The following is a 9,711-nucleotide window of genomic DNA, read 5'->3' on the forward strand; positions in this document are numbered from 1 at the left end:
AAAAATCAACAACGATGAAAGAATAAAAGAGGAGGCAGAGATAGAAGCAGAAAGACTTCAGGAATAATGAAAACAGCAACAACAAAACCAAAATGATGAGAGGGACAGACTGAAGCAGAGATAGATACAAAGAAAATTATAGAGATGCTGATAAAAGATGATGTGATAGGGATGGGGAGGGGAGAGAGAGAGAAACACACAGACAGAAAAACGTTTGGAGAAATCGTGAGAGTAGGGGCGTGCACAGTTTGTAGAGGGGGCAGAGATTGCTGGTAGTAGGTAGGGGTGAGGCAAACATTTTAGGGACTCCCAGAAATCACTCTGCGATAATGAAGAGGCTGAAGGATCCTACAGTTAATCCAGTTTTTCCTACACCTGTGCTCCTATTCACCCTTTTGGCCTCTTTCATGCCCACACCTTTCTGGAATTTTAAGGCTGTTGCTCAAACGTCCTCCTTAAGGATGACCTGTGACCTAGTGTGGAAGGAGCTTGTTTCATGTTCCATTAAATGTTAGATCTATCCTTTAAAAAAAATTTCCTTTAAAACAGAACGTTTTAATTTTATTTTTATTTTTTTGAGACAGAGTCTCAAGCTGTAGCCCTGGGCAGAGTGCAGTGGCGTCATAGCTCACAGAGACCTCCAACTCTTGGACTTGAGCAATCCTTTTGCCTCAGTTTTTCTATTTTATTTTATTTTTTGAGACAGAGCCTCAAGCTGTCACCTTGAGTAGAGTGTTGTGGCATCACAGCTCACAGCAACCTCCAACTCCTAAGCTTAAGTGATTCTCTTGCCTCAGCCTCCCAAGTAGCTGGGACCCCAACGCCTGGCAGTTCTTTTTTTTTTTTTTTTTTTTGGTTGTAGTTGTCATTGTTGTTTGGCAGGTTTGGGATGGATTCAAACCCTCCAGCTCTGTTGTACGTAGCTGGTGCCTTAGCCGCTTGAGCTACAGATGCCAAGCCAGTTATTCTATTTTTATTTATTTATTTATTTATTTTATTTTTTGAACAGAGTCTCAAGCTGTCGCCATGGGTAGAGTACAATGGCATCACAGCTCATGGCAACCTCCAAATCTTGGGCTTAAGTGATTCTCTTGCCTCAGCCTCCCAGTAGTTGAGACTACAGGCACCTGCCACAATGCCTGGCTTTTTTGGTTGCAGTTGTCATTGTTGTTTTAGCAAGCCTGGGCTGGGTTCGAGCCCACCACCCTTGATGTATGTGGCTGGCACCCTGCCGAATGAGCTATAGGCACTGCCAAGTTATTCTATTTTTAGTAGAGATGGAGTCTCTCTCTTGCTGAGGCTGGTCTCAAACTTGTGAGCTCAAGCAATACCCCCACCTCAGCTTCCCAGAATGCTAGGATTATAGGCATGAGCCACCAGTGCCGGCCTAGATTTATCCTTTGTGGGTTATGACTTAACTTGCAAAGTTGTATCTCTCTGTCATGGTATCTCAATTAGCACATACCACATTTACCTTATACATATTATATAATGTTATTTCTTTTTTGCTAACATATGAGCTCCTTAACAGAAATATCTGTGCCTGCCCTTCTTTGTGACTCCCATAGTGCCTTAGTCTTATTTATTGAGTGAACCAATGAATGTCCCCTGGAGATGTTTAAACAGAGGTAGAATGACTGCCAATGAGGGATGTGGTCCAGGGAATTTCTGCACTGAATGAGAAGAATCTGGAAATAAGTCTGTAAGAGCCCTTTTGGTTTTGAGGTTCTGTGAGCTCATATAAACAAATCAGAGTTTACTGTTTCTTTCTCTACTTCTCCAAATATGCAGAGATAAGGGGCAAAGTGGGAAACCCCAAATTACAAAGTACCTAATGTGGGCCAGGCTCTGTATAAGAAGGCACTTTGCACGTCTAATCTCATTTAATCTTCTAAATAACACCAGGTAGGTGTTATCCACATTATACAGGCAACGGCTCTGAAAGACAAAGTGTCCATAGGGCTTTAAAGCCTGCCTGATTTCAATGACACTGTATTTCTACAGTGAGATTTACATAGTTTCAGACAGGAGAAAAGGCAGGGAGACGTGAGAAATGAAGGAAACAGGAAGAAGACATGGCTTCTAAATTCAGAGTTGAGAGAGAGATTCTGACCTCTAAGCTGGGAAAAAAAAGAAAATCCACTTTTGCCAGTTAGACTAGGACAACTTTGCTCTCACTCAAATATCAACAGACTTGGGGAAAAGAGAAGGTATGAGGGACCAGGATAGAGGAACCCTGGAGATAGGGTACTGAGGACTGAAATCTTTGGCCCTAAGTTCTGGGTTGTCAACATTGGGTCAGACATGTATCAAGAATGCAGTCTTATGGGTGGTGCCTGTGGCTCAAGGAGTAGGGCGCCGGCCCCGTATACAGGAGGTGGCGGGTTCAAACCCAGCTCCAGTCAAAAAAAAAAAAAAGAATGCAGTCTTGGGCCGACTGCTGTGGCTCATGCCTGTAATCCCAGCACTTGGGAGGCCAAGACGGGCGGACTAGCTTGAGCCAGAGCGAGACCCCATCTCTAAAAAAATAGCTGGGCATTGTGGTGGCAGCCTGTAGTCCCAGCTTCTTGGGAGGCTGAGGCAAAGAATCGCTTAAGCCCAGGAGTTTGAGGTTGCTGTGAGCTGTGATGCCACAGCACTCTACCAAGGGCAACAAAGTGAGACTCGTTCTTAAAAAAAAAAAATAAAGAATGCAGACTTGGGAATTCCAGGCATTTGTCTTCCTTCTAGAAGGGATGTTGGGAGTTTGAAGTGATTAAAACACATGGAGGAGAAGAGGTATGTCCAGGCTGGGGAGGTCCTACTCTGTGGCAGGGCTCAAGCCAGTGCTGTGCAGTAGAAGTTTAACATGAATTGCATACTTAATGTTAAATTTTCTAGTAGCCATATTTAGAAAAGTAGAAAGAACCAGGTGAAACTAATTTTTTTTTTCAGAGACAGAGTCTCACTTTATCACTCTTGGTAGAGTGCTGTGCTGTCATAGCTCACAGCAACCTCCAGCTCTTGGGCTTAGGTGATTCTCTTGCCTCAGTCTCCCGAGTAGTTGGGACTACAGGTGCCTGCCACAACACCCGGCTATGATTTTGTTGTTGTTGCAGTTTGGCGTGGGCTGGGTTTGAACCCATCACCCTCGGTGTATGGGGCTGGCGCCCTACATACTGAACCACAGGTGCTGCCAGGTGAAACTAATTTTACTAATATATTTTTTAGTCTCAGCACCTGTGGCTCAGGTGGCTAAGGTGCCAGCTACATACACCTGAGCTGGCAGATTCAAATCCAGCCCGGGCCTGCTAAACAACAATGATGGCTGCAACCAAAAAATAATGGGCATGTTGTGGCAGGTGCCTGTAGTCCCAGCTACTTGGGAGGCGGAGGCAGGAGACTCGCTTGAGCCCAAGAGTTGGAGGTTGCTGTGAGCTGTGATGCCATGGTACTCTGCACAGGGCAACAGCTTGATGCTCTGTCTCAAAAAAAAAAAAAAAAAAAAAATATATATATATATATATGTATATATATATATTAGGCCAATGTACTATGTATCTAAAATATAGGTATTACCATTTCAACCTGCGATCAATATAAAATGATTAAGATATTTAAAAATTTTACTAAGTCTTTGTAATTTGTTATGTAATTTACACTCACAACATCATCTCAGCTTGGGTTAGCCACATTTCACATGTGGTGGGCGTGGCTGGTGGCTGCCCCTAGTGGACAGTGCAGGTATAGGTTTTAAATTACTTTTGACTGGAGTGTGCCTCCCACCTGGCTGGCCAGAGGCAGCAGTATCTCTGATGTGTGGGTCTCAGATATCTTTCCTATCCTTGATTTTTCTTACATCTTAATTCAGAAGCTCTCCCCCCCCTTTTTTTTTGAGAAAGAGGCTCACTCTGTCACCTTGGGTAGAGTGCTGTGGCATTGTCATAACTCACAGCAACCTCTACTCTTGGGTTCAAGCCATCCTCCTGCTTTGGCCTCCCAAGTAGCTAGGACTACAGGCATGTGCCATCACACCCAGCTAGTTTTTTCTATTTTTAGAAAAAATAAAAATAGAAAATATTTTCTATTCTTTTCACGGGAGTCTTGCTCTTGCTCAGGTTGGTCTGGAACCCATGAGCTCAGGCAATCCACTGGCCTCGACCTCCCAGAGTGCTCGAATTATAGGCCATGAGCACATGCCCTGCAGAAGCGCTCTCTTTTTTTATGTAAATCTGAAGCTGTATCTCAATACCTATAGGTCAGAATAATCATGTATCTATTGCAGGCTCTATGAAGTCCACCTGTATAATAACTTCCACGTCCAACATCCTCCTCAAGATTTTCTTGCTGAGCCACCGGTGACTTCCTGGCTGCTAACCCAGTGGTTTCCAAGAGTTATTTCCCTGGTTTCTTTCCTTGACTTATCTCTCTTAAGTTGCTTCTGACCTCTCCAACTGGTCTTTCTTAGTCTTCTCTGTAACTCTGCATTCTCCATAATTTCCTTCCATGCTGATGTTCTCCTGGATTCTGCCTTGGTCCTCTTACCATCTTCCTGTATATGGAGGGAAGCCAGGATAATTTTTCTTCACTTACATCACCTTTACTTTCATGGATCTTAAATATCTATCTCCAGCTCCACACTCTCTTGATCTCTGAATTTAAATATCCATCCAACTGTCTACTGGACCTCTCTCTCCTTGGGAAGATCCCAGAGACATTGGGAATCCCATAAGCCAAAATCGCACCAATTATCTTTACCCTAAAACATATTTCTCTATTGGTATTGTGGTCATTCCTCAGTATCCCTAAGGATGCTCAAGTCCTTTCTATAAAATGATGTGGGCTGAGCAAGGTGACTTGCACCTATAATCCCAGTACTTTGGCAGGTCGAGGCAAGAGGATTGCTTGAGCCCAGGAGTTCAAGACCAGCCTGGGCAATATAGGGAGACCCTGTCTCTACAAAAATGTAAAAAAAATCAGCCAGGTGAATTGGTGATGCCTATAATCTCAGCTACTTGGGAGGCTAAGGCAGGAGGATTGCTGGAGCCCAGGGGTTGGAGGCTTCAGTGAGTTATGTGTCATGCTGTTGCCTTCCAGCCTGGGCTATAGAGCAAGACCCCATCTCAAGAAATAAATAAGTAAATAAACAAAATGGTGTAGTATTTGAATATAACCTATACATATCTTCCTGTATACTTAAATCATCTCTAAGATTACTTATAATAACTAATACAATGTAAATGATTGGTAAATCATTGTTATACTGTATGGCTTATGTTTTTAATTGTTGTATCCTTTTTATTGTTTTATTTTCAAATATTTTTGAGCCATAGTTGCTTGGATCTACAGTTGCAGAACCCACAGATATGGGAGGGCTGACTATATATATTTAGTGAATGGCATTATTAGTTATCTGGTCATTGAAACAAGAAACCTGGGATAAACATGACTCCTTCTATTCACTTCCCACATCTAATTATCAGAAGTCTCATTAATTCTGCATCCTAAATAATTCTGTCTCTTTTCCTCTTGACCCTAAATTTCGTGTTCATCATTTTAACCTGTTTTATTTATTATAATAGGTTCCTTTATTTTATTTTATTTTTTTGTAGAGACAGAGTCTTACTTTATCACTCTCAGTAGAGTGCTGTGGTGTCATGGCTCACAGCAACCTCCAACTCCTAGGCTTAGGCGATTCTCTTGCTTCAGCCTCCCGAGTAGCTGGGACTACAGGTGCCCACCACAACACCTGGCTTTTTTTTGTTCAGTTTGGCCAGGGCCAGGTTTGAACCCACCACCCTCAATATATGGGGCCGGCGCCCTACCCACTGAGCCATTGGTGCTGCCTCACCTTTTTTTTTTTTTTGACAGAGTCTCACTTTGTCATCCTTGGTAGAGTGCCATGGCGTCATAGCTTACAGCAACCTCAAACTCCTGGGCTCAAGTGATTCTCTTGCCTCAGCCTTCCCAGGAGCTGGAACTACAAGTGCCCACCACAGCACCCAGCTACATTTATTTATTTATTTATTTATTTATTTATTTTATTTATTTATTTATTTTGAGACAGAGTCTCACTATGTCACCCCTCAGTAGAGTACTATGGCATCACAGCTCACAGCAACCTCAAATTCTTAGGCTTAAGTGATTCTCTTGCCTCAGCCTCCCAAGTAGCGTGGACTACAGGTGCCTGCCACAACGCCCAGCTATTTTTTTGTTGTAGTTGTCATTGTTTGGCGGGCCTGGGCTGGGTTTGAACCTGCCAGCCCTGGTGTATGTGGCTGGTGCCCTAGACACTGAGCTAAGGTGCCAAGCCCGCCTGGCTATTTTTAGAGACAGGGTCTCACTGTTGCTCAGGCTGGTCTGGAACTCCTGAGCTCAGGAAATCTACCCACCTTGGCCTCCCAGAGCGCTAGGATTATAGGCATGAGCATTACACTCGTGCCACTGCGCCTGGCATTACAATAGGTTCCTAAGTGGTTTCTCTGGACTTTTGTGATCTAGCAACAGAGTGTAAGCTCCTTAAGGATAGGCATTCCTGTTTTGTCCATGCTTTTCCTCCAGTAGCTAGAACAGCACCTGACACATAATGAGAACTCAATGAATATTTGAGTGGATGTCTGGGCAAATGCCAGTAGTTTACCTTTCCAGCCTCATTCCCCTCACTGTGTATGGTCTTCACTTAGCAGACCTACCTGAGTGTATAGACTTCGGAGTGAGTTAATGTCTTGCACATTTTGTTTCTTCTGTGTGCACATATTTGGTTCACATCTGTTCATTAAGGCTCAGCCCTACTGTGGGAAGCTTTGCCTTCCCCAGCCTTGGTTGGGTACCCTCCTCTGTGGTCTCACATGTTGTGTACGCCTCCAACGTAGCATTTATCCTGCTTCCTTGTTTTGTGCTTTATGTTGACTGTGAGCTCTTTGATGATGGGGTTTTTGACTATACCAGTGGTTCTCAACCTGTGGGTCGAGACCCACAGGAGCTGTATTAAAGGGCCGTGGCATTGGGAAAGTTGAGAACCACTGACTATACCATCTCTATTCCCCAGCACCTAACCCATACAGAGCACTTGATAAAGTTTCTTGAATTAATAGAAACATCTATACCCTACCTGACATCACTTTTTTTTTATTTTGAGACAGTCTTACTATGAGCCATGGTGTCATAGCTCACAGCAACTCTTGGGTTTAAGTGATTGTCTTTTCTCAGCCTCCCAAGTAGCTGGGACTACAGGCGCCCACCACAATGGCTGGCTAATTTTTCTACTTTTAGTAGACACAGGATCTCACCTTGCTCAGGCTGGTCTCAAACTCCTGAGCTTAAGTGATGATCCTCCTGCTTCAGCCTCCCAGAATGCTAGGATTATGGGCGTGAGCCACCTAGCCCAGCCTATTAATTCTTTTTTTTTTTTAAAGACGGAGTCTCACTCTGCTGCCCTGGGTAGAGTACCATGGTGTTATAGCTCACAGCATCCTCAAACTCTTGGGCTCAAGCGATCCTCTTGCCTCAGCCTCCTGAGTAGCTGGGACTATAGGCACCTATCACAATGCCTGGCTAGTTTTTTCTATTTTTAGTAGAGTTTAGGTTACACTCTTGCTCAGGCTGGTCTCAAACTTCTGAGCTCAAACAATCCACCTACTTCAGCCTCCCAGAATGCTAGAATTACAAGTGTGAGCCATTGCACTCAGCCTTGATTCTTTATATATTTTATTTTGTATGTATATATTTCATTAAAATAATTTCAAAATCATTTTGGGGGGACTAGACCTATGTGCCAGTTTTTGTAGGAGGTTTTAGGAACACAGCAACGAACCTACCCTCAAATTGCTTATAGTCTAGAGCAGTGGTTCTCAGCCTTCCTAATGCCATGACCCTTTAGTACAGTTCCCACAGGTTGAGAACTGCTGGTCTAGAGAGAAGAAAAAGTTGTAAACATGATGTAGCATGCTTTTACAGAGTGCTATATGTGGATCTTGAAGGATAACCGAGGGAAGTTAAGTCAGGCTTTATGGAGGTGTCTTTTGAGCTGAGAGAAGTCTGTGCTCAGAGGCATGCAAAAGCAGTGCATATCTTTGTGGAATGTTTCTGTTATCCTAGAGTACAGGGTTCCTTAAGGTAGGATGGGGAAAAGGAAAGGCAAGTTGGGACAAGACGGTGAGGACCATGCTTTACATACTAAGCAGTCTGCACTTGCTGTTCCTGTAGGTAACAGGCAGCCATTGAGGTTCTGTAAGTGGAAAGTGGTGTTTGGATTCCTTCTTCTACCCCCAAATACTGACACGAGTCCCTTCTTGCTGCCACTTGGTCTGACTTTTCCTTTCACATGAGAATCTCAAACCCATTTAGCTCTATCAGCTTCTGCTCAGATGCTAGGAAGCATGGAGGGAAGAGATGACCCATCACAGAAGGGAAAGTAGCACAAAGGCTGAATTGCCAAACGCCGTGCAGTGAGTGGGATGCAGAATTAGCGTTGGCCCCAGCTGTCTTCCATCCCTGCCTGTATAGTCGGTTACCCTCCCCTGAGCTCCCTCCATGTCAGGGAGCTGCCTGGATGCTGGGGAGGCAAATCACCAGGAGGGAAGAGGAATGGCCCCAGACACTTGCAGAAATCTCACTCTGCAAAACCTGCACGCAGTCCTTATATATGCTTTTGATTTGACAGCTATGGCAATGGCCTTATACAGTGAGCCACATGGCTCTTGTGGGTGTGTGTGGCTTGGCAGGGGCTGTGGGGTAGGAGGTCTGGGTCCCTGTTTCTGTCTTCTTTCTTCCTTTTTTGCACTAGAGGGCCACCCTTCTGGAAGCCAGGATGTGTGGGTCCCAGATTCTTCCTTCGCCAACCTCCCCCAGAAATAAATCAGAAATGATTTCATTAAATGTACCTCCTGCTGGGGATGTTGGCTCATAATTCCTCTCTGATTAACCCCCGCTACCCCGGCAAGTTTATAGGCCAAAAGAGGGAGGGGGTGAAGGGGAGGGTAAAAGGAGGGGTGGGGGGAATCCCAGGCGGGTGATGGATGCCTCTGTCAGCCTAGCTCGTATTTATTAATAGTCTTAATACGGGAAGCAATAAAGGAAGAGAGGGATTCTATTAATTAAATCATTGTTATAATTAACTTTCATTAAAGGAGGATCAATAAAGAGGGGTTGAGATGGAGAGGAGAGATCCATTATCTCTAATTTCCTTGGAAGGGATTCAGGGAATGAGATGGGGTTGCTAGGAGACAGAGATGTGAGGGAAGAAGGAAGGATGTAAGATGTCATCCAGGTGGGGTTGGAAGGAGGGTAGACAGGAGGGTTTCAGGTGAATGGAGAGAGGGAATGGTGGGGGTGGTCTGAAGGGAGTGTACGGTGGCTGATAAGGGAGCCACTGGGATGGAGAGCAAGGGGGCTGCAGCACGTGCTTGTGCAGAACGTTGCTGAGAGCCTTGGTGAGCATGCAGGTCCTTAATAAATGCTTTATGATGCTGTGTATGTGTCTGTCTAGCCTGCGATGCTGGTTAGAGTGGATGGATGTGTTTTTGTGACTGTGGAGTCAGAGTGTGCATATGGAAACGTGGGGATGGCAACAGAGAAAGAGACAGACACAAGGGTGGGAGAAATGTCAAACAGTCTTTAGAGGTATGGGGCTTAGGGCAGTTTTTACTAAGTGGATGCTCAAAGGTGTACACCCTTGACAGAAGTAATGCCTAGCCTTTGGCCTAAGGTATAGTGATGGCTGCTATAGAGGGT

Source organism: Otolemur garnettii, unplaced genomic scaffold (genome assembly GCF_000181295.1).
Source record: "Otolemur garnettii isolate 467f Iridium unplaced genomic scaffold, OtoGar3 scaffold00043, whole genome shotgun sequence".
In the NCBI taxonomy this organism is placed as follows: Eukaryota; Metazoa; Chordata; class Mammalia; order Primates; family Galagidae; genus Otolemur; species Otolemur garnettii.